Source organism: Crinia signifera, chromosome 3, assembly GCF_055691185.1.
Source record: "Crinia signifera chromosome 3, ASM5569118v1, whole genome shotgun sequence".
Classification (NCBI taxonomy): domain Eukaryota; kingdom Metazoa; phylum Chordata; class Amphibia; order Anura; family Myobatrachidae; genus Crinia; species Crinia signifera.
The window spans coordinates 33691645-33718818 of NC_139219.1; positions in this window are offsets into that span (position 1 = coordinate 33691645).

Sequence of the window (27174 nt, forward strand, 5' to 3'; positions counted from 1 at the left end):
TTCACCTCCAATACACTAGATGTCACAATTTTTACTAATTCGAGATATACAAACCGGGGGAAAAAAAAAACATGTACAGTAACAAAATTATAGCAGACTTGTTTTTCACCCTCTGTCCCTCTTAGGAGCATTAGGTAATTAAAGGTGCAACCACTTCTCATTCTAATACCTTTGTGGTTGTGCTTACGGAATCTAATATTAATAATTAAGTAGTGTGAAATTTATGAATCAGTACTCATCCTAGATCCCCCTAGCATATTTATATAAAATACTATTATCATTTTAGATTAATTTATGGAGGTTAAATTTAATAGGATGAGAGATTCAGAAAGTGAGAGATTTGGTAAGACATCTCCAGTTTTTTAAAGCTACAATCATTTACACTTCAAAATCAATCTGGTTTTGCAGTATACAGTAAATGATTGCTGCTTTAAAAACAACGAGATGTCTTACCAAATCTCTCACTTTCTGAATCTGTCATCCTATTAAATTTCCCCCAGAGTCTATTGCAAACTATTTTATGTCATATCTAATTGATCTGTGTTTATTATTTTGGGATTTATATATCTGTGGTTCATTCATACCAGCCTGCTTAACCCTTTGAGTGCCAAGTGAATTTGACAAAATAGGTGTGAAAATTGCCAAACAAACATTGTTATTCATCAGAATGACCTGTAATGTTTACCTTATATAGAAAATATAATCTTTTTTTTACCCTGCATTTTTTATTTGAATTTATATAACAAATGTGAGCAACGCTGGCATTTTTAGCGGATATCTCTCACATAGGCATTGGCACTCAAAGGGTAAATAAATTACCATATGATTTTATACTTTTATACTATGATTTTATACTTATATGATACCACCTATCAAGTTTATTAATTTACTAGTAGAGATTTATGATTCCTTTATGACATTTTCATTTTGAGATAATAGATGACACTTTCATGAAACAGATGCTCTGTACTTGGTATATAGGGGCAGATGTATTAAGCCTTAACAAGAGATAAATAGAATGGTGATAAAGAGAGATAAACGTCCAGCCAATCAGCTCCTTACTGACTTTTTTCAAACACAGCCTGTTACATGATAGTTAACAGGTGATTGGCTGGAAGTTTATCTCTCTTTATCACCCTGGCATTTATCTCTTGTTAAGGCTTAATACATCTGGCCCATAGTTTGGTTTAGTTTTTTGGGGGGCAACTGGTTCTATTTATACAGTATGTTTTTAATACTGAACATACAGTATGTCCTCATAGGGGTTGGGATCATTTGGTCTATTGCATTATGGTCGAAAGTCATTAGGTCAAATCCATTAGGTCGACATGCTAAAAGGTCGACATGGGAAAATGTCGACATGATTCTAGGTCGAAAAGGTCATTAGTTCGACAGGTCATTAGTTCGACAAGGTCATTAGTTCGACATTGTATATGTCGACATTCACAAGGTCGACATGGGGTTTTTCACTGTTTTTTTTTACCTGAATGTCAACACAGTCGACATGGACACAGTTTAAAGTGCACTGCATCCCCTCGCAACGCTCGCTGCGCTCGCTATGCGTCGGGCACGGTGCCTCGCTACGCTCGGCACACTATTTTATTCTCCCACCACGCCCTAGTGGATGGTAGGGCATGAAATACCGCCTGTCGGCACATGTTGGCTCAAAAAACAGTGAAAAACTCCATGTCGACCTTGTGAATGTCGACATAGACAATGTCGAACTAATGACCTTGTCGAACTAATGACCTGTCGAACTAATGACCTTTCGAACTAGAATCATGTCGACCTTTTCCCATGTCGACCTAGAGTCATGTCGACCTTTTAGCATGTCGACCTAATGGATTCGACCTAATGACTGTTGACCATAATGCAGTAGACCAAATGACCGCATCCCCCTCATAGCCCTTTGTAATCTATTATTTTCCAGACTATATACATAAAAGCTTAAAAGACCATTATTTATGTTGTTGCTTATGCTCCAAGCATGTTCGTAATATCGCAGATGATACAAGTATATAGCGTTATCTCTTAAAACACCTTGTAACTTCAAAGATATTTTGGCGCATGATGTAGTATTATGATGATATGCCAATATTATATATTACAAATGTGTATGGTTTCTATTTATTTTTATTCTGCTTTAAATGTGCTTCATATACACTATGGAAATAAGCAAGTTTTTTTTGTGTGCGTTTGTGTGTGTGCGTACAATCTGATACCCTTCCTTAAATTTCCATTCTTACGGCAATGTGACTGCCTCTAAATAATATTATCCTTACTCTGTGATGTAAATGCTGTAGTATTTACTTAACCTAGACTGATTAAAAATAGGATACCATATACTAGAAAAAAGACCAACAGGTTTAAATAATATTAATATGTAATAATGTTTTAGATTTAAAGAAAAATGTGATAACACATATAAATATATAAGTATGTTGCCCCTTTAAAGATACAATTTATATAAAATAATGGTGGGGTGCCATAGACCTCCAATTTGCAAGTGTCCTGGTGATACTGGATTTACCAGTTCGTAAATCTACAATCCCTCAACACAATCTATTATAGTGAGCTTACTCAAATGAAATATACTGTATTATCATTTGTTTAGGCAGTTTGGCTGCAGCTACCATCCCATCCTGGTTAGGGGACACGATCTCCTCTACTGCTGTTAAAAAGTTGTCTAAGTCTAAGAGTTGTCTAAGTCACTGCATAAGCAAAGTCTTCTTTGTACTGTCAGTACAAGATTATATAACAAGAGGAGGAAAACATTAAAAGAACCTTCAGTTCACCAGTCAGAAAGGTTGTACAAAGATGGCACTGCTACCAAGTAAGTTTGCGCACATGTGCACAAGCGATGGCTTAACTGCACATGCTCAAACCCCAGCTTCTATGGACTGCATCAGCTGCAGCCCATAGATGCCAACTAGGGCTGCACCGTAAGGCAGGAAGTGGATTCCTAAAAGGATCCAGCTCTGTGCCTATCGCAGCCTAGACTGGCAGTCCTGCAGGAAGAAACAACACCCAAGAAGACTATCTGTGAAGCCTGTGACTGACAGGTAGGATTTCCAATAGGAAGTCACTTCTAGTAACAGTGAAGCCAGTACAATCTCATGGCCTGCATTTGGATCACTCACGCAGTGGCAGATTTTACTGTGTGGTCTGGCATTCCGGACTCTGGACCGTTATGGCCATGCAGTGATAACGGAAGCAATACAGTTGCGCAATAAGTCAACAAAGATGATTGCTATATAAGTTGTACATGTCTAGCAGAGTGTAAATACCCAAGGAAATCTTAGCAGATTGGGGTACCCCATTTATATCCAAAGGCATGTGCCGCCTGTTAAAAGTTACTAAGCTAAAGACCTCTGTGTATTATCCTCAAAATGATGGTATGGTGGAGAGTTTTAATAAAACGATAAAGACTATGCAAAAAAACAAAAGGTGGTAGATAAGAGTGGGAAAGGAAAGATAGATCTTATACATCTTATAAAACCTTAGAAGGACAAAGTGCCTCTGTCAGCAACCTTATTCCCTCCAGTAACCTCAGTGCATGTGTTTCCTGAAGTGACAATAGCCAAAACTCTCAAATGCAGGAGACCAAAAACAATATTCTAATAAACAGAGATTTGTTCGCTGAGGTACTGGGTAAAACAACAGCCGTTAAACATGACATCATCATTGAACCAGTTAACCTCAAGTCATATAGAATACTAGAAGCTCAACAGGAGGCAGCATCTAAGGAAATTTAAATAAAGTCCCATTGTATTTATTCTTTAATCCGATAGGAGTTGTGCTTTTGCAATGATTTCCGTAAATTGAACAATGTATCTAGGATTGATGCTTACACAATTCTTTGGGTGGATAGACTAATTGAAAGGCTGGGAAAAGCACTTTTGACTTAACCAAGGGTACTGGCAAGTACTATTGACGGATGATGTTGCCATTAGGAATACACGGGGCACCTGGAAGATGGATAGAATATTAAGGCACCAAATATGTTGCTGCTTATTTTTATAGTGTAGTCAAATATAGGGACTTTAAAAAGTGATAAAATGGAGAGTGATAAACAGCCAGCCAATCAGCTCCTAATTTTCATGCTACAGGCTGGGTTTGAAAAATGATAGGTAGGAGCTGATTGGCTGGTTGTTTATCACTCTCCACTGTATCACCTTTTGAAGTTTGATACATCTGGCCCATAGTATTGATTGCCAGATTCACCTGCCCAGGTTTCAAGTAGTGTTAGATTCCATTCCCAGGTTTAACAGGTAACCCAAAAAAGTGCTGTTTAGAAATGGAAGAAGTGAAGAATCTAGGGTGCACCATAGGCCTTTTTTTTTATAAAGTCACAGCTCCCCAAAAATTTAAGGTAAAACAGCAACTTTTTAATAATTTGCAGTTAGAAACGTCTTAGGAACAATTGGGCATTACAGAAGGATTGTACCTAGTTTTGCCACCCCTAATGTCCCACGCTGTCGATCGCCGTTGGAGAGGTGCTCCATCTGACTGGGACGTGAATCCCAGTTTTTCGGCGGGGGGGGCAGAATCCCTGCCAAGCAGTGTTAGAGGGGTGCGGGGAGGCGGCGGGGACCAACGGGGACCAGCGGGGAGGTGGTGGGGCCGTCTCGTGCACGCACGTCCCCTTCTGACGGCTGGCGGTTGGCGATCCGACAACCAGACCCCCACTAGAGGATTCGAGCTCCATCTGTAGGTCTCAAAACAAAAAGGGAGAAGAGCATCCTCTGATTAATCTGAGTAGAAAACAACATACATCTGAGAGAAAGTAGGCCACTCTTGGGTAGAAAGTTCAGATTAATTACCGATAATGCTCCTTGACAAATGCAAACAGATAAGAGAACATGGTTCTACCATGAAAGGCTAGCCTACACAGACACGTGAAAGATCCTGAAATTCCATCTAGGCCATTGCGCAATTAATATTGCCGGCATTTCGAGTGTGCTTAATGACGCTTTCGGGAGTCATTTAAAGATTTCATTAAGTCTGAAACTATATTCTTGACTGATTAGTTTTATATATAATTAGGCAATAAAAAGATTGTATTTTCTTTGGAGAGTATTTTCCAGCAGGAGAATAGTTTCCTAACACTTATTTGTTCTAGTCATTAGCAGCAAACAGCACTGAAGTATAATCAGAGTTGAAGTGCATGCGGTAAGTGCAATATAGAGCAATTATTTATGTTAAGCCAACATTTTTCCTAGAATACAACAGAATACAACAGTGATTTACCCAGCGGTAATTGTCAGAGTGCAAACTAATAGGAATGCTGTAATTGAAGGCGCTTTTCTCTAGCACATAATAAAATATTGGACAAATTTCAGAAAACTTGGAGGAGAACACAGTAACTTCTAGGTATCAATAGACTATGGGATCTAAGAATTCAATTAAGGGAGCACATGGAACGGAAGATCTTAATTCTAAATTTTTTAAAAAATGGTTAGCTCCAGGGTTTAAAGTGTGAGTGGGGTGGGAGGCAGAGTGGAAGCAAGATGGTGGAGGTAGGTACAATTTACACAGGCGCGGGCATGGTGGAGGGCTAAACTCACCGCCCCCAAACTACCACCACTAAACTGTAGCAGCCTCTCTCCCAAGTTCATAACACACTGCTGGGCAAGGGAGAGACACTGCTGCAATAGTAGTTAAGGTGGCCATACACACGCAGATTTATCTTCAGATCTGGCTGGTTGTTGGAACAAAAACATGGTTATGGATGAGAGCAAATGACCGTTGACCATTTGCTTGGAAATGCTGGAAAACTGACAAACTGTCACTCATCCATAAGCATGTTTTTGTTCCAACCAGCCAGATCTGAAGATAAATCTTACTAGTGTATGGGCACCTTTAGTCCTCTCTCTTCCTGCCTGATGTGCAGGAGGCGGGTAGTAATCGCACACACCCCCATGCACCGGATCAGATCCTAGTACCACCTCTGTGCTGTGCTGTGCTGTGCTTGTGTTTGCACATAAAGTGCCCCTAGGAGCACATCCTTATCCTACTATGGTGCTCTACTACAGTGATACAAGATGCTTAGACCACATAGTGGCCATCTTGGTAAAGGCTTTGATGCCCCTCAGCTTAACTTTGACTGTGTGCGCGGTGCTAGCTGCGTGGTCTCAAAAAGGGGGCTAGCTTCACAGGGATGACACAATCACGAAGCCACGCCCCCATTTCCATCACTGTTGGGGGCATGGCCAGTGCTCTGTAAGCTGCTTGTCATTCCCAAAGCCCCTATGTCTCCCTGAATAGCAGAGCAGAATGTGACATGGGGGTCTCCCAACTGCCAGCTGCTGGTGGTACGTAAGACAGTAAAAAAAATTGTGTATGTCCCACAAAAATCAGGATAGTTGGGAGGTATGAGTGTGTACCCTGCTTTAGGTCAGTGTCAAAAGTGAATTTGCAGAATGTAATGTGATTTAAATGAGAGCACCCCTTGTAGAAGCTTTGTGTTTATTATTTCCCCAATAGGGAGATTTACATTTGGAAAGTGATGCTGTACATCAGGCATGTCCAAACGATGGCCCTCCAGCTGTTGTAAAACTACACATCCCAGCATGCCTTGCAATAGTTTTATCATTTCCTTATAGCAAAACTGTGGCAAGGCATGATGGGACTTGTAGTTTCACAACAGCTAGAGGGCCATCGTTTGGACATGCCTGCTGTACATCTTCATACAATTAACTGGCCTGATGTGCATTGTTATCATCATTATCATCTGATAGAGAATCAATGATATGTTGGCACTGTCTCCAGTAGGTACAGCCTAGGAATATCCCTGTTTACAACACGCGGTACTTGTTTCCTAGCACGGCCACAATCGTAAGTAATCGTGTCCCTTAATTAAGGGACACGATTACCCCGATGGACCCGATTTCTTTTGAAATCAGGTCCATTTTGCCGGCTAGGAAACAAAAATCGGGGGCATCGCGTCGGTCGGGACCATTAACATTGGTCCCGACGCGACCGACGCGATGCCCCCGATATTTGCATTGACTTCAATGTTAAAAAATTTTTTAACATTGAAATCTTGTCGTGAACGGTAAAATATCGGGGGCATCGCGTCGGTCGGGACCATTAACATTGGTCCCGACGCGATGCGACGCGATGCACCCGATTTTTACATAGGATTCAATGTTAAAAAAAATTTTAACATTGAAATGGTGTAAAAATGTAAAAAAATGTGAAATGGGTCAATATGACCCATTTGACATTATAAATGTCCCCGTCGTCGCCCCACGATAGACGCCAACCCGAAGCGTGGCGAGCGCAGCGAGCCCGCGAGGGGCGGCGGTACGCGTCCTCCGACCTTTTCATGCCCTACTATCCACTAGGGCGTGGAGTGAGAATAGAATAGTGTGGCGAGCGCAGCGAGCCACCGAGCCCGAAGCGTGGCGAGCGCAGCGAGCCCCGCGAGGGGACGCGGATACCTTCACAGGTAAACGCGTCCCTTCGCGGGCTTCACAGGTGTCCGTGGCGACGCGGACACCTGTGAAGCCCGCGAAGGGACGCGATTACCTGTGAAGGTATCCGCGTCCCCTCGCGGGGCTCGCTGCGCTCGCCACGCTTCGGGCTCGGTGGCTCGCTGCGCTCGCCACACTATTCTATTCTCACTCCACGCCCTAGTGGATAGTAGGGCATGAAAAGGTCGGAGGACGCGTACCGCCGCCCCTCGCGGGCTCGCTGCGCTCGCCACGCTTCGGGTTGCCGTCTATCGTGGGGCGCTGTGTACGCGCTTCAATTTGGGGGGGTTTGGAATTTTTTTCATTCAATCCAATGTAAAATTGGGTCCCAGGGACCCAATTTACATTGGATTTAATGAAAAAATCGGGTCAAAAATCGGTCGGTCGCGTCGATCGCATCGCATGCGACCAAATCGCATGCGATGCGATCGACCCGATTTTTTTCAGCACGACCACCCCGATCTTAATCGGTGTGGCCGTGCTAGGAAACAAGTACCCAACACGCAGACTAATAAAACAGTGAGATTGAGCCATTAGTGTAACCATGGCGACGAGCTGCGGTGGTCTTCCTGACATTAAAATGCTTTGAAGGTGTTAGATGGAGCATGTCTGCGCCACGGAAACCGTAAAATTGGAAGAATTACAACTCTGACATTATAATTTTTTGTTGCCATTACCAAATGCAGTGCTTTGAATTTCCCCATAAAAATATCCTTTATAGTTAACATAAGATCTAAGCTATGAAACAGCAACAGATGAACTTCATTCTCCCGTTGATGTGGTTATATAAGATGAGGGTGTGAGCATGACAAATGCAGCTGCACAAGCCCCAGTGCGGAATCAATGAAGCAATGTATTATTCCAGCCCCGCTTTTTATTTATGAAGGCACGCTCTGCAAATTACAGTCATTGAAAAATTTACTTGCAAAATAGTTGAGCAGCGGCTTGTAAATTACAGCCAATCACGCCCAATCTCAGAACAAACACAGTATTTAACTGTCATTATGAGCAGCCAACTGTCATTAAAGTCCTGCACCGCTAAGACGCCAGCATGTTCTGGTCTAAATTTTCCATATAATCAATGCATTTGTAATGCAAGATAATAAAGTCAGCACAAACAATCTGGAATAGTTGTTGTGCATTATAAAATAAAAGATGCAAATCCCTGATTACTCTTAATTGCTCGTTTAGGTAATTGTTCATCCCCATTCCGTTGGCCATTCACAAAGGCAAACAGAGATCATATCATCGCTTCTTTGTGTCTGTGACATCCCAGTAGAGGTTGATGTCCACGGCAGCCTTCAGGATCCTCTTCAGTGGCATCGGAGATGCCACTGAAGAGGATCCTGAAGGCCGCCGTGGACGCCGGGGGACACCGGGGGGCCATCAAGGCACCACCAGGGGACCAGGTAAGTATGAAAAAAAAATTCCTAAATCCGCCAAAATTCCTTCTCCAAAATGCTCATGGTCCTGAGCATTTCAGATAAGGGATGCTGAACCTGTATTTGTTGAACCCTTGTAAGATCCGGGTGCCGGACGCGGTCCCGACAGTCGGGATCCCGGCAGTCATTTACCCGACTGTCAAAACGCCAACGGCCACCCGCTATTTTCCCTCGTGGGGGTCCACAACCCCATAGAGGGAGAATAGAATAGGTGGCTCGCTACGCTCGCCACCGTGCCCGCAGCATGGCGAGCGCAGCAAGCCCACAAGGGGCTTCGTTACGCTTGCCATGCTGTTTGAGTCTGGGCAGTCGGGACCCTATACCACACCCGCTAGATCCATGTGAGACTGGGCACAGGGTTGGCAGAATTTAAAGATCGATTGATTATTGGGAGTTAATTACGGGCCCAATTCAGACCTGTACATACGCAGCATAGCGAGCAGGTAAACGCTGCCCCGCTGTTTAGCGGCTAATTGGCTGATACTTTATCTACATCCACTTTATCACTCTCCAAAACTTAGTACATCTCTCCCTATGATTGAAATGGATTGATAAATGATGCTTTGCGCCACGACTGTACGTCAGATTTTTCTCATTTAATATCTGGCCCAAAATCTCATTTATCCCTTATTCCACTTACCATGAACCTAGTTAAAATGAATTCCCAATAATTAACCCATAGTTACCTAGCCTCCTGCATTCTGCTGTAGACTCCCTGAAATAGCAGCAATCACCCTCTCTCCCTCATTAGTCTAGCAATCTCCCTCATGTCACCTAGCCCACATTATACTGTTACATCATAGTTATCTAGCCTCCTGCATTCTGCAGTAGACTCCCTGAAATAGCAGCAATCTCCCTCTCTCCCTCATTAGTCTAGCAATCTCCCTCATGTCACCTAGCCCACATTACACTGGTACATCATAGTTACCTCTCCCCTCCTGCATTCTGCAGGAGACTCCCTGACATAGCAGCAACCTCCCTCTTTCCCTCATTAGTCTAGCAATCTCCCTCATGTCACCTAGCCCACATTACACTGTTACATCATAGTTACCTCCCCTCCTGCATTCTGCAGGAGACTCCCTGACATAGCAGCAATCTCCCTCTCTCCCTCATTAGTCTAGCAATCTCCCTCATGTCACCTAGCCCACATTACACTGTTACATAATAGTTACCTCCCCTTCTGTATTCTGCAGTAGACTCCCTGACATAGCAGCAACCTCCCTCTCTCCCTCATTAGTCTAGCAAACTCCCTCATGTCACCTAGCCCACATTACACTGTTACATCATAGTTACCTCCGCTCCTGCATTCTGCAGGAGACTCCCTGACATTGCAGCAATCTCCCTCATGAGAGACAGATACATTTACATTCAATCATCAGCACCATTTCCCAGCACTTTACCAGGAATAGTATCTCTTGCTAACTGCTTCGGGGCTCATCTACATTTGGATATAAGTCATTTTAAAAGGTTCCTCTCAGATGTAGCAGTACACACCCACGCTTCTAGGTGCCACGTTCACAATCTCTTTTCACAATCTCTCCATATATGGAACTAGACACGCCCTTTGGGTGGAGCATGACACGCCGTCTCAATGGGGCACTGTGCAAAATTCTACTACCAACTATAATCTCCCTGAAACTAGTTTTCAAAAGTAGGCAAGTATGAATTAACCATGTTGTAGCCTGCATACCAGACAATGCTAGTGTTTACAGTTGGTGGTAGCTGATATTGCACTTGGGTGAAAATATGAGATCAGAACTAAAATCCAATTAGTTCTCGCATTCTATAAAAATCTGAAAAGTGCCCTATTACCAGCTCTTGTGCGTATTGTTTTCTGGATGCTGCCTTTGTGCAGTAACGTGAGTCTAAGCAGCAGTTCACAGTGTCTGTACAATGATAACAGTGGTGGCAGCTAATTCCAATCATTTCCCACTTCAGATAAATACAAGAAAATACAGTGTTTGAAAAACTAATAAATCCGCTGCACGTATTGTACAATCTACAGTTTATATCTCATTATCTTGAGATAAGTAACAAGAAAGAGAGACAAATACCTTTTCTTCTACACCTATGCGCCACTACTGTAGGGGTTAATACTCAAGGTTTCAATGGGGCGAGTAAATGTAAAGCCATTGGTCAGAGGGACTGAGATAACAGTCCAGAATTATTTAGTTTCATTCATTTCTAATACAAAAAGATGATAAACATTATGTAAAAAAAAAAAAACAGTTTTAATATTATTACTATTATAACAGGATGACTACACCTCCCAACATTATGCTCTTGGGACCTTGGACTTGGACGTACGGGCCCACCGGGCGTGTTCCCGAAAGGGGTTGTGACCTCGGGAAAAGGGGGCATGGCCTCATAGGAAAAAATGGGACTGTCAAAAATCAGGACAGTTGGGAGGTATGGGTTGACAGTCAATATAGAAAAGGTCGGCAAGGTCAATAGGTCGATGTGCAATAGGTGGACAGCTAAAGGTCTACAGCTAAAAATGGTCAACATGACAATAATCGACACACATATGGTCAACACAAGAATTTTTTATATTCAAAAAGACTGGCAAGCAAAGCGGTAAACTAACTGGAGTTACATGTGGCTTAAAATGACAAATGGGTCCCATAAAAATCAAAAACATCTTGGGTGAGATTTAATAGGATGAGAGATTCAGAAAGTGAGAGATTTGGTAAGAAATCTCCAGGGTTTTTTAAAGCGGCAATCACACTGCAAAACTAGTTTGATTTTGCAGTGTAAATGATTGCCACTTTAAAAAATGCTACCGTGCTGTGAGTCGATTTGGATCATGATCAGTCAATAGAAGAGCAGGAACGGTACTGTGGCTGACGCTAGTCTTCTTAGAACTAAAAAAAAAAATAAAAGTGTTCAAGGGAGCAGAAAGTTTAAGAAAGGGCACCTGAAATCAAAATATTTCACAATGTTGAAAAAGAAGCAGAGCTGCCACCTTTAAAACCATCAAATCAGTACCCCAGAAAAAGAGCACTCCTTCTGAAGAACATACTGTGTATTGAAAAATACTTGAGGAGAATCTAGGAGTTTCCACGTTAGCTATGTGTGAGTCTGACATACCACATACTGTAGTCATAGAGAAGCCTCCTTCCACAGTTTCTTGACCAACTGCAAATGTGGAGATGGTGATGATGACATTATAGAAATTGAGGATGCTAGTGCGGAAGTGCAAAAGGGAGAGGTGAAAATCTGATGCTTATTCTGATATTAATGAGAAAAATGTTAATGATGTTGTTTGTATTTGTCATCCACAAGTGGCAGCAGTTCTTGCCTGTGATGGAAAAAAAAAAAGCCATTGAGATTGCAGAGCATGACACCAAAAAAAGTACCTCTTGGTTGTGGAGTTATTTATACCAAAGTCTTTGCAACATTTGGCAAGTCATCTGCTGTATTTGTAAGGCCAATGTATAGCCCCGTACAGACGGGGGAGATGTATTGCTCAGTTTCTCCTTTTCATCATTATCCTTAATGGATAATCTGATTATCAGATGTCTGCATTAGCAGATTAGAATGCTTAAAACTCGCATGGCTGAACATGTGAGAAACATAAAAAAAAGGCACGGAGACTCATAATGTTTCTATGCATTTTAAGAATACACATAATAGTGATACTAAGCATTTACTGTCATTTTGTGGGATAACTGTGATTAAAGAGAACTGGAGGGTTAATGACAGGGAGAAACGACTTGCATGTACCGAAATTAAGAAAATGTACTCACACAAAACAATAGAGCCCAATGGGCTTAATGTAGCGTTTGAAGTGAAATGCTTCTTGTGATGTGAATTATACTAATATATCTCTTCTATGTTTGTTTGTCCCCAAAAAAACATCAATGGAGCTATTTACGTTTATGGCTACAATATGGAGACATAAAGGAGGGACATAATGCAATATCCTCTATCCCTATGAGAATATAACACCAAAGATGGCGACCGGGATACTCCAAAGAGAAATCAGTTGATATATGCGTCTCACATAAAGGAAATTGAAGGTCCGCAGCACAGGAAGTAGGAAGCGGACACCAGCTACCAAGACGGGAACCATATTACTGGACGTTTGTGTTCCGTCCTGGAGACCGGATAGGAGTTTAAACGTTCTATACCGCATCCACTATTACTGTTATAAGTATATGTTGATTTTATTACTTATGTATGTATTTTGGGAATAGCAGTGTAGCCAGGTTGCGATGCTGTATTAGTTAGGTATTTAGGTGGGTTTTAAAGGAGGTGGTCATCTTCCGCTCCGGCCCAGGTTTTATAGATTATGGTTTTAAGGTAATCTGTGGGACAGGTATAAAAACCACCCCAGATCATGTACACCTCACACCTTGAAAAAGGGCTGAAGCTATAGCCCGAAACGCGTCGGTGAGAGGAAGGAGACACACTTAATGGTGAGACCCATTGCTGTATTTCATCTAGCAAATTCACCTCAACCTGTTCCGGATGCGGGAAGAGAGTGATTTTTTGGTCTCACACATTTAAAGTGTGACATTGCTTTTTTAATACAATTTTATCGTTTGTTTTATGTATACACCTATGGAATAAATATTTTTTTACGGAGTATGCTGGTTGTGGAGAATATCCTTACCTGGAGGAAAAACAAAGAAACCGCTTCATGCACATAGGGCCTCATATTGAGGTGAGTGTCTGTTCATCAGGCGTTTGATGTGGTTGTTTGGTGATTGGATACAAAGTGTCGGGGGATATATTGGAAGATTAAGATCCTGCTTCAAAGACACCTTTACGTGTAAATAGGTCAGTAACATCTATATTGAGCGTTGAAAAGGCAGGAGGTTACGGAAGAAGTGGAAGGGAGACGGTCTTTTGAAGCCACATAAAGATACCTTTATGTGCATATAGGGACCCCCACGGAGGTCAGTAGGAGACCCTAATTTGTCACAAAGATAAATGAGGACAACAATCAACCTCAATTTTCATTAGCAAGTAGATATCTGCTTGATTTCCATGGGACAGCGCTGAAGTGTATATTCAATTGTTTTGGTGTTGTATCACAGAATTTACACACAGCAGCAGTCCCGGGCGCAATCATTCACCTGTCGAACCTCTTTTGTTGCGTATTATTCTATCACTAACAGACAGGGGAACGATTTGCGACCAAAATATAAATAAAAATAAAAATAAAATGTTTGCCCATAGAGGTCGTCGTAATATACATGCCAAAGAGACTTTCCAGAGAGAGAGTAATGATGACATTGTATGTTCCACAGATGAGGATTTAGAAACGGCTATGCTCAAACTAGTGAAAGCACTAATACGGGAGGGAAAGGTATGGTGGGAACTAACTACATTAGAAACCTACTGTGCTGAAAAAATTGTCCCACGGGGTTTGAGGCTGGAGAAAATTCCCTCGTTTGGTAATGAGTCTAAGGAATTTATGGATTCCTGGTTTAAAATCTTGGATGATTCTTCAATAAAATTAATGCAATTAATTATTGATCAAATAAAGGAGGAATTACATAAATTAGAGGGAGAAATAGCCATATATAAATCACTGATAGAACCTTATTCGAAGTCTAAAGAATATAAAGATCTAGAAGAAACCGTAACAACAAAAGTAGAAAGGAATGAAAGGGATCTAATGGCCAAAAAAAAGAAAAAGTTCTGGAGAGATAAGGACGACTATAAAAAGGGTAATCAGCATTGTATAACTAATAAAGAAAAACGTTTGCCCAAAATGGATATAACAAAGCATGTGGAGGAGAACAAATCACCCCAAAGAAAAATCCAGAATAATACATATAAGTATAGACTAAGAAGAAAACCTCTAAATTAATATGGTAATACCCCACGACCTAACCAAAGTTGGAATCTGCCCCCTAAAAGTAGGGATGAAGGAAACCAAGAGAGATGGGAGGAAAATAGATGGGAGGAAAACAGGTGGGAAAGACCCAAAGAGAAAAGATGGAGGAGGAAAAATTACAGCCAAAATCATAATTGGAGGGAAAATAAACCATCTTGGGAATCCTCCAATCATTCTGATGAAAATAGAACTAATGACCATCATTTTTTAGATCAGAGACCCACAACTCCCAGGTACAGATAGACAGTCAAAAAACTAATCGAAAGAGGGGAAAAGAGGTAAGGGGTTAAACAGGATAAAACGCAAAAAGAAAAATCCTATTGTCACTAATGTAGAGGAGACATGTGATAATGGGGAAAATGATCCCATTCCAACTGAGGACCACAAAACCAAAATTGTGAATCTAAGTAGCTATCAACTCACAAAAGATGAGAGCTCTCTGCTGGAAAAAGGTTTAAAGTTCGCCCCATCTGATAAAATTGACAAATTTGAGGTATATGTTGACCTCCAAAAATTTGTGAGGAAATTATCGCTCAAACGTTTCTTTGATGAAAAGAAACTAGGAGGACAGACTGCTAATACCAGTGAGGAATTCCCATGGAAACGGTTTCCATCTTTAAGAAAAAGTCTACCTTTTACCCTGCCCACAAGAAGGGGTGTCTGGTGGAGACTTTTGAAAAATTAGTTAGAGATGACCTTGATAAAATGCAGATCAAACCCCCAAAAAACTTAAATCTAACAAAAGGAGAAAGGAGCGCAATTAAAACCCTCAAGGATAATGATAGCATAATAGTGAAGCCGGCTGACAAAGGGGGCAGTATTGTTATTTTAAACACAGAAGATTACAACAAAGAAATATATAGGCAGCTGTTGGATAACAAAACCTATAAAAAGCTAAGAGGTAATCCAACAGGGACAATTAGCAAAAAATTGGAGGTTTTCTTGAATTTATATACACTAAAAGGAGTACTTGAGGAAAAAATTAAAGAGTACATCATTATTGAGACACCCTCCATTCCTGTGGTGTATATTCTACCTAAAATACACAAGAGTATGGTAGACCCCCCCGGACGTCCTATTGTAGCCGGAACTAATTCAGTGCTTTCGAATTTGTCTCATTATTTAGACACATTATTGCAACCCCTGGTCCAAAAAAATGCCTCCTATTTAAAAGACACCCCGGCCACCTTGGACGTGTTAAGAAGTGTACAGTGGGAAACAGGATATACTTTAGTAACGTCGGATGTAACCTCACTGTACACTATAATCGACCATACGGTGGGCCTAAGAGCTGTCGAACATTTTTTGGACAAAGAAGGTACCCCAGTAGAAGAAAAAAATTTCATATTGGAGGGTATTGCTTTGATTTTGAACAATAATTATTTTTGGTTTAATGGGGATTTTTATTTACAGCTTACAGGTACCGCGATGGGCACTAGGCTGGCGCCAAGCTATGCCAATCTATTTATGGCAAAGTGGGAGGAGGAGTGCATTTTTAACAACTTGCAGCTTGGCGCCAGCCTAGTGTCCTGGAAGCGGTACATTGATAATATTTTGTTTATTTGGAATGGTGATGATGTTTCTTTAAAAATTTTTGTGATGCACTTAATAGAAATAATATTAACATAAAATTGACCTTTGACAAGAGCAAAACTAATGTTAATTTTTTGGACCTCTACATTTATGTGGAGGGAGGTAATGTTAAAACCCGAAATTATGAAAAAAGCACAGATTGCAACTCCTTTATCAATTACAATAGCAACCATCATGCCAATTGGTTGCACAGTATACCTAATGGACAGTTCCAAAGAATAGGGAGGAACTGCACAGAACTAGAAATATATGAAGTTCATGCAGATAAAATGGAGAAGCAATTCATTAATAAAGGTTACCATGAAAGAGACATCACCAGGGCAAGGGAAAGAGGCCGTAAATCAGTACAGAGTGTGGTTGGGTCGACACCAGTGGCCCCCCAACTTAAAGAAAAGAACAATAAGAGGGGAGTAAAGTTTATCACCCAATTCACCAGTCAATCAAAACAGATTGAAAAAATCATTAGAAAGCACTGGGGCCTCTTGAAGAGTGATCCCATCCTGGAACCATTCATTGAAGAAAATCCCCATTTCATTTATAGGAGGGCAAATAATTTAAAGAATCTCATAGTCACTAGTGCTATTAATACACCGTCTCCCCCAAACCCAATAAAATCAAAAGGGTTTTACCGGTGTGGCACATGCTCAATGTGCAGAACATGCAAAAGTGATAGCAGAGTGATAAATCAATATAAACTAACATATACAAACTAATGAGTGGCATACTATCGAGGATTTTATCACCTGCAACACTAAATATTGTGTATACATTATTGAGTGCTCATGCCATAAGCAATATATTGGAAAAACCATAAGAATGCTTAAAACTCGCATGGCTGAACATGTGAGAAACATAAAAAAAGGCACGGAGACTCATAATGTTTCTATGCATTTTAAGAATACACATAATAGTGATACTAAGCATTTACTGTCATTTTGTGGGATAACTGTGATTAAAGAGAACTGGAGGGTTAATGACAGGGAGAAACGACTTGCATGTACCGAAATGAAGAATATTTACTCACACAAAACAATAGAGCCCAATGGGCTTAATGTAGCGTTTGAAGTGAAATGATTCTTGTGATGTGAATTATACTAATATATCTCTTCTATGTTTGTTTGTCCCCAAAAAAACATCAATGGAGCTATTTACGTTTATGGCTACAATATGGAGACATAAAGGAGGGACATAATGCAATATCATCTATCCCTATGAGAATATAACACCAAAGATGGCGACCGGGATACTCCAAAGAGAAATCAGTTGATATATGCGTCTCACATAAAGGAAATTGAAGGTCCGCAGCACAGGAAGTAGGAAGCGGACACCAGCTACCAAGACGGGAACCATATTACTGGACGTTTGTGTTCCGTCCTGGAGACCGGAAGTCACGTCCGGTGTGCCGGAAGTGACGTTGCGCTGTAATAACAACCGGTACAGGTGCGTGATGGAGGAGACGAAAATATGGACATAACTCCGGGATAGGAGTTTAAACGTTCTATACCGCATCCACTATTACTGTTATAAGTATATGTTGATTTTATTACTTATGTATGTATTTTGGGAATAGCAGTGTAGCCAGGTTGCGATGCTGTATTAGTTAGGTATTTAGGTGGGTTTTAAAGGAGGTGGTCATCTTCCGCTCCGGCCCAGGTTTTATAGATTATGGTTTTAAGGTAATCTGTGGGACAGGTATAAAAACCACCCCAGATCATGTACACCTCACACCTTGAAAAAGGGCTGAAGCTATAGCCCGAAACGCGTCGGTGAGAGGAAGGAGACACACTTAATGGTGAGACCCATTGCTGTATTTCATCTAGCAAATTCACCTCAACCTGTTCCGGATGCGGGAAGAGAGTGATTTTTTGGTCTCACACATTTAAAGTGTGACATTGCTTTTTTAATACAATTTTATCGTTTGTTTTATGTATACACCTATGGAATAAATATTTTTTTACGGAGTATGCTGGTTGTGGAGAATATCCTTACCTGGAGGAAAAACAAAGAAACCGCTTCATGCACATAGGGCCTCATATTGAGGTGAGTGTCTGTTCATCAGGCGTTTGATGTGGTTGTTTCGTGATTGGATACAAAGTGTCGGGGGATATATTGGAAGATTAAGATCCTGCTTCAAAGACACCTTTACGTGTAAATAGGGCCTATTTATAAGGTCAGTAACATCTATATTGAGCGTTGAAAAGGCAGGAGGTTACGGAAGAAGTGGAAGGGAGACGGTCTTTTGAAGCCACATAAAGATACCTTTATGTGCATATAGGGACCCCCACGGAGGTCAGTAGGAGACCCTAATTTGTCACAAAGATAAATGAGGACAACAATCAACCTCAATTTTCATTAGCAAGTAGATATCTGCTTGATTTCCATGGGACTTCCAAATGCTGGCTCCCCACCATAATCATATTGCTAATGAAGTTACATCATGTAGTGTGTACTCAGCATTAGAGGTAGGGATGTAAACATCAAGACAAGTCCTCCATCATTTGTGGTGACTTTGTGAAATGTATTTTACAAAATTTTAAGAATTTGGGAAATAATAACAAGCAGTCAAGTATCAGCTACCATCAGTTTGGACCAGCCCATGCAATCTCCACTGACGGCATCCTGATCATCAGTCTCCTGATTAGTGATCAGATGTAGTCCTTCAAAAAAATTGGTTTGTTGGGGCTCAAATAAACCAAGCACTTCAGCCACAAAAGTGGCAGGTCCTGTCTCTGAAGTGCTTGATTTGTTAAACTGTGCATATCCTTTTTATATATATCATAAATGTGGGAAAACCAAAAGACAATTCTATCTTGCACCACTTTTCATAATGGCCTGTATATTTTGGGGGGCTCTGGAAATGGTTTTTTTGCATAGGCCTTTATATTGGTTATTGTTCTAATACACTACTAATTTGCTAAATAAATAACTGCTATGTGTTCGTCTCACTGCTCTGTTGCTTATTTTAGCCAGCCATCTAAATTTCACTGTAGTTAGACAATATAAAAGTCCCTACCCTAATTTCAATTTAAAATGTTAAAGCATGTCCGAAAATTAGTCAACACTTTCCTGCATTCTTCATCTACATGGACTGACCTTTATTACCTTTCATTAGACTTCACGACAAATTTCCTCAGCTCCAAATGTAATTATTTAAATTTGTTTGTGGTTTATTTATAAGTACAGATTTTAGGCTGACTCATTCACTTTATTATGAGGAAGCACCGTTATCTGTTTTGAATAACTTGAACTTTTCACTTGTTGTTTCAGTTATAACCCTAAAACGAAAAGTCACAGGTCAAATCATAAGAAATTCGACTTCCTTAAAAAAAAAAGTATAAAACTGAAACAAAAGAAAAATAAACTTTCCAAGCAGCCTGCTGTCGACGTTCTCATGACCTTGTATTTTTTCCAAGATATAAGAAAATGTCTATTAGCGCTTTAAATAAGATATATATGAAAAAAAAAAGTGCTACGTTGGTTTAACCTTATCCAAGGGGGTATTTTAATTATAGAATGTTCGACATCACATGAATTATTAGACCAACCCAAAACAAGAGATCTGGACATTTATGTTATTTGTGGAGGGAAGAGGTCCTCTGAGTCTCCGTTACATCTCTTTCCCAAGAAATTCTCCAAGATGATAAGATATGTTATTAAAAGAAAGACTGATATCCCAGATTGAAAGTATCATTATACTACATTTTAATTTGAAATGGGAGACTCTGCTTGTTTACTTTTGAAATTCAGATGGATTTCAGAAACTTGCCATCAGTGAATTTGTGAATCAATCCCAATTCAAGTATGGGCAGGGGTTAAAGTGAGGGGGAACGGGGTGGAACTGAGTTCCACCACCTCTAATGGTAGGGGGAACTGAGTTCCACCTCTACCACAGTCCTAAACAGCAATTCCAACAGAAAAGCCTGTCCCAGCTGCTTCTTATTCTAGCACGGTGTATGTAATGTAAAGTGAAGATGAACAACTGTACACATTATGTGTATAAGGGGCATTACTGTGTGATTTAATATGAATCTAGGGCACTACCTGCGGTGTAATGTGTATACGAGTGTGCTACCGTGTGTTGTGGGACCATTGTCCTTTTATAAGTGGTAGGGTACAAATTCCCTGGCACTGGTCTAGGCTCTGCCTAATGGAGGAGGGCTGGGGGGGGGGAGGTCGGTGTTAGGGGAACGGAGTTACACCACCTCCCCAGGACCACTTTAAGCCCTGAGTATGGGGAATATAGGGGCTCATTTATCAAAGAGTGCTAAAACTCATGAATGATCAAACTCATTGCATATGATAAATGGTGCTACATTTTGATTTAAAAAAAGAGAGTTGGGAGCTGATTGGCTGGAGCTCTGTTTATCATACTCAACAAGTTGCATCATTTCCAATTTAGTTTTATCACTCATTGATGAATAAGCCACATAGCTTGCCAAACATAAAATACCCAAATGATTATGAGTTAATCACAAGGCCTGGAACATAAATGGGTCAATCCGCAAACCGCAGGATCCTTTAGGAAGTCAATGTATTGCTTGGCACTATTTGACCAGGCCTGCTCTAAGCACTCAGAATACTGATAGTAAAATTGATTATAAAACACTCTGCAAATTGACATAGAGTATAATTGAGGTTCTTAGAACATGTTTAGACCAAAATGTTGACCCATCACCCACATCAAGGAGAACCCCATCAGATGGGCACCTTTGTCCCTAATACTAACACATACAATCAATAGAGCCCATTTCAATGACACCAATGCAGGAACCTCTTAATGATTAAATCACCTAAGGGCAAATGGGTGGGGTCATTGAACCATACAGAAAGGCTAGAGGGCATGGGTTATGACCACAGCTCTTCTCACTAGGCCACACCCCTTGGTGTTGCTTTCAGGGACTGCCTATCCACGCCAACCCACCACCTTGGAACACCATCCATCCACATTTGTGACCGGACCAGCCTCGATATCACTGCAGAAAAATTTGGGACAAACACCACATAACAAAAAGCATAGGAGGAGCCGCACTACCGAGTCTTCATCCATTCGGCACAGGGGTTCACCTTTACAGTGAGGCATCACCAGGAATGGACACATACTTACTAATACATCAAAGGACCCATGGGTGAATATATGTATATATCATGATTTATAAGAGATTGAGCCTATGATTATTCTAATCAGTGGAGTTACGCAGTCACCTGCATCTTTTAATAAATTGCTGTATTATTGTTTTATATTTAATTTGATATTACATTATATTAGATTGCATTAAACTGTGTGTTTTATAAACTTATTACGTTGTCACAAAGGTTTTTTTAGTGCAGTCACCCCCATCTTTATTTGTTTTATTCTTGTACGGGATCGACACCCCAGGTGAGATTTAATAGGATGAGAGATTCAGAAAGTGAGATATTTGGTAAGAAATCTCCAATTTTTTTAAAGCGGCAATCATTTACACTGCAAAATCAAACTGGTTTTGCAGTGTAAATGATTGGCAGTTTAAAAAAACTGGAGATTTCTTACCAAATATCTCACTTTCTGAATCTTTCATCCTATTAAATTTCACCCTCTGTCTCATTGTACTGCAGCTTGGCCCAGCAGCTCCACAATCAGCGCCCCATCATTTATATCTTTTTTTGCACAGCCACACCCCTTGTGACTGTTCCACGGTAATCGGGAGGTTGTGAGGTGTGGGTTTGCAACATTTCTGCATCTGTCTAAATTGGGCTCCAATGTGACAGACCGCTGCTTTTCCTCATACCGACTTGTAATTCGTCAGTGACTTTTTTTGTGTAAAACCAATTCCTTTGCTGGCTGCTTTGTATCTCTGGTGTACTGAGTGGATTTTCCCTGCGTCTGTGATTCCACTAAAGGTCCATACACACTGGGTGATTATGGCCAGTGTATATAGACAGCGATGGTGTGAAAATCGCTGGCGTAAGAATCGTTCAGTGCATACACACTGTGCAATTTTCCCCCTGGCCAACGATTTTCACAGGGGGTAAATGGCTTTCCATGCTATGGAAAGCCATTCAGTCTGCAGGTAAAACCAGCAGATGAGCGGTGGCCCCCGGCAATGATGCAGGAGCTGGTCCGTACACAGCGGGCGGTTTTTAAACTGAAAGCAGCTCAAACGGCAAAACTAAGCTGCTTTCAGCTCAAAATAGGCCAGTGCGTATGGGCCTTAAGATGTAAGAAAAGCACAGTAAGCTACTATCTTGGAGCTCAGTGAGGACAAACGCACACACAGACATCATGCTCATGATAACAACGCTCCCCCCCCCCCCCCCCTGATTTACACTGCATTTAATCTTGACATATAGTGGAGGTGTGGTCATGATTATCCATTCACATCTGCCACGCTTCTTGTGCTGATACATTGAGTTGGCTGCCCTTACACAGCACACACACACACACACATATATATATGTAAATAACATGACATTTGTACAGCAGAGTTATTTGAACTTCCTACTTCTAATTTACTTTGACATTAAGCTGATGAATTAATCAGATGCAGACTGCATTTACATGATTTTGCATTTCTAATTATACTGCTTATTAACCTTTTATTTTATAGCAATTTTTTTTCTAAAATAAACAAAAATAATAAAGTAATAAATTGTATAAAATAGAAAGTTTTGCTTTAAAAAAAGACCCTAATAATTACATAGTTACATAGTTACATAGTAGATAAGGCTGAATAAAGACTTGCGTCCATCGAGTTCAATCTATGTTTTAATAGCTTATCCCTTGTAAAAGACAGAATATGATTCTTATTAGTACACTTGGGTGTTTTTATCCAATAAATGTTTGTCCAACCTTATTTTGAATGTATTTATTGTATCTGCCGACACCACTTCTACAGAAAGAGAGTTCCACAGTTTGACTGCTCTGACTGTGAAGAAATTTTTTTCTTTTGAGGGAACAAAATCTTCTTTCTTCTAATCTGGATTTGTGCCCTTGTGTCCTAGATTCCTTTCTTGCAGTAAAAAGGGTGATTGAGAGTTCCTTATATTGGCCCCTGATATATTTGTACATGTTGAGCATGCCCCCCTTTAAACGTCTCTTCTCTAGTGTAAATAGTCCCAAATTGCCCAATCTCTCCTCATAGCTTAAATTCTCCATTCCCCTAATAAGCTTTGTTGCTCTTCTTTGGGTTTTTTCTAATTCTATGATGTCCTTTTTATAGTGTGGGGCCCAGAATTGTACTACGTATTCAAGGTGTGGTCTAACCAATGCCTTGTACAGTGGCATAATTACTTTTGAGTCCCTAGTTTCCATGCCCCTTTTAATACATGCTAGAATTTTGTTGGCCTTTTTTGTTGCTATGTGACATTGAGCACTGCACCCCAGCTTGTTATCTATATGGACTCCTAGATCCTTTTCAAGTGCTGAAATACCCAATGCCTCCCCGATTAGGTTGTAACACTGGTTATGTCTCCCGAGATGCATAACTTTGCATTTATCCACATTGAACCTCATCTTCCACCTTTTAGCCCACACAAAAACATCATTTTGAAGTATGTTTACATCCTCTGTTGATTTAATATCTCTACTCAATTTTGTGTCATCAGCAAAGATGGATACATTGCTGAGTATCCCTGTCCCAATATCATTAATATATATGTTAAATAAGATGGGCCCTAGTACCGAACCCTGTGGCACTCCACTTAGAACTGGTGTCATATTTGATAGAGCACTGTTTAAAACCACCATTACACAGCCAGTTCCCTACCCATCTACAGATATTTGCCCCTAATCCCAGGTCCTCCATTTTATTTATCAACCTCTTGTGTGGTACTGTATCAAAAGCTTTTGCAAAATCAAGGAAGACCACATCTACTGTGTTTCCATTATCAAGGTTTTGGGGGTTTCTCAATTAATGGATGGATGTTCTTTGGTCCGGCACCCCAAAATATTTAAATTAGCTGTACCCAGTGACCTCACCCCAAGGGGGTAAATATTGTGCGAATGGTGTGGCACTCGTGGTGGAATACAGACAACAGTAGTCATGTAGTTATATCAACGTTTCATTCATTGTAGAATTTCACCAGGATATATATATATATATATATATATATATATATATATATATATATATATATATATATATATATATATATATACACGATCCAGGGAAGCCCGGCACTCTATATATTTAAACAACTTGGTCTGGTGCCCATCCGAAGGATAATACATGCATGTCAAGAAGGGATGTCACTCAGAGAAATAACAACGCTCACAAACGATCAGTAAAGATCAACGTTTCAGGGTGTCACCCCTTTTATCAAGACCTGTTAGAACCAAAGCAAACATACACTATATATAGACAAGACAAACTTAAGCTGGGTACACATATGTACAATTTCCTTTTTCTTGCGACCGTTCGATCGACCGAATACACGTTCGGCCGTCCAAAACATACGACCGTTCTGCGCGTACACATATGTACAATTTTACTTGCGACGTCCGATGTACTCCCGTCCAAACAATCGCAAGAAGAAGTATATGAGAGACCCTGTAACCCTTTGCCTGCTGTTTTAACTAATGTGTGTATAATGCCTCACTGCCCAACACTTTAGAGGCATCACTTTAAGACATTAATCAATGTTGAAGTTTTAATAGTGTGTTATGGTGCCCTGAAAAGAGCTTCCAGCACACTCTATTAAAACTTCAACATTGATTAATGTCTTAAAGTGATGCCTCTAAAGTGTTGGGCAGTGAGGCATTATACACACATTAGTTAAAACAGCAGGCAAAGGGTTACAGGGTCTCTCATAATGCAGCATACCACCGTGCTTTGTCAAACTGTCAAGCATATCGATCGAACATGCGTACACACTTCACTTTTGTTCCGATATGGAGCCGTCCTGTCGGATGAAATATTAAGCAGCAAAGAACCTTCGACCGACCGACCGTGGACGGCCAAGAGCGTTTTTGGCCGTTTATCGGTCGCACAGCAGCAATTGGGACAGCGTACACACCTATACAATCGAACGGCCGTTTGCCCCCAGATTGGAAGAACGGCCCGACGATTGTATATATGTGTACCCAGCTTTACAGTTAATGCGCCCCACACCAGCCGCGCTGCTCGTTCGGGGTCCGGTGACGTCACTAGTGTGTGACCATAGAGATTCCCGGCGCCTCCCAATGGGCGCGGCTTCACCCAAGTGTCTTATCACCATAGCAACCAACGATGCATACCTAGACACAGTACGTACTTGGCTGTAAAGCTGGGGATTCCTTGCTTGGGCACACTGACGGCCGGCGGCACCCGCTTGAGTTCAGCTAAATATGCTTGCGGTGACAGGACACTGTGAAAGAAAAAATAGTGAATACCAAAAATACAACAAATAAAAAAGTATGAGCTGAACGAATAGGAACAACTGCTGGGGGGGAAAAACAGACACGGCAGTCAGTATGGTACTGCGTAATGAACAACCACAATATAGAGCAAAAAAGCAGAAACAGAAGATAACATGGAAAATATATCCGTGTAACATTGTACACAGTACTGTCACCACTGCCCATGCGGGTGTGGGGAAATATTGGAAGGGAAAAAAAATTATGGATGATCGGCATGTTATAAAAAGGCATTAAACGACAGCAGTTCATTAAGTCCCTTAGGGTGTACTGTCTGCAGAGTGTGGATCCAGAAAGTCTCTCTCTGCAATAGGGTTCTACCCCTATCGCCACCCCTGCGATTAGCTGGTACATGATCTATCATTTTCATCTTTATGTTCGTCATGCTGTGGTGAGCATCCCTCCAGTGGCGTGCTACAGGTTGATCTGCTGTTTTTCCTTCAAGAGCGGCTTTGATGTGGCTTCTGTGTAAGGCAATGCGTTCTTTGATTTGGCGTGTGGTCTTGCCTTGGTATCCGCTAGCTGTCTGTCGATTTCAGCAATGTAGGTGCTGAGATCCTGAATAACCACCCCCCACCTTTGTCTGAGGGGCGTATGATTATATCTTTATATTCACTAAGGTTTTTGAGAGCCTGTTTTTGCGTTGACGTCAGATTGTTTCTATTATCGGATACATATCGACTTTTATCCTTAATAGAATTATCCATGTATTCTTGTAAAACATTTTATGTTTTTATTGCCAGTGGTTGGCGTGTAGGTCGATTTTCTCCAGACCACCTGATTCTGGCTTGCATCAATGCTCAAATTGGCTCCAAAATGTTCTCTCAATTTTAGACGTCTGTCAAATTTAAAAAGGTCTATTTTATCCTGAAATTGATTCGGGTGATGGGTGGGAACAAATGATAAGCCAAGGTTAAGTACATCCACCTCATCCGTAGATAATGTTCTGGACGATAAATTGAAGACTAAGTTCTCGACGATTTTGCATTTTTTCGCTTCCCTTGCCCATTGACCTCCGCGCCTGGTGCGGGTTCGTTGCGGAGGTCCAAGGTTGCTCTTGTTGCTAACCCTAAAGGGGGACGCCTTGAGTTTGCTTGGGGGACACATTCTGCGTCACTTGATGATGCTGCTCCACTTGATTGGTCGGTCTCTAGTGGGAAACGTTTCTGTCGTCTGAACTTCGGTCGTCTGTCTTTTTGTGGCCCCCGATGATAGGCCCAGCTATATATATACACAAATAGTGTTACCGCTAGGCTGTTTTAGCGCCCTGCCCGTCTCGCAGCGCCCCGCTAAAACAGCCTCACGGGGAAGCCCAGCGTCGCCGTTGACGGCGATGCCTGGCGCTTCCCCGGCAGCACAGTGGATTCGGAGGGGCCGGGCCCGCCCCCTTTGATGACTGTGGCGGCCGGGCCCACCCCCTTTGATGACAATGGCGGCCCA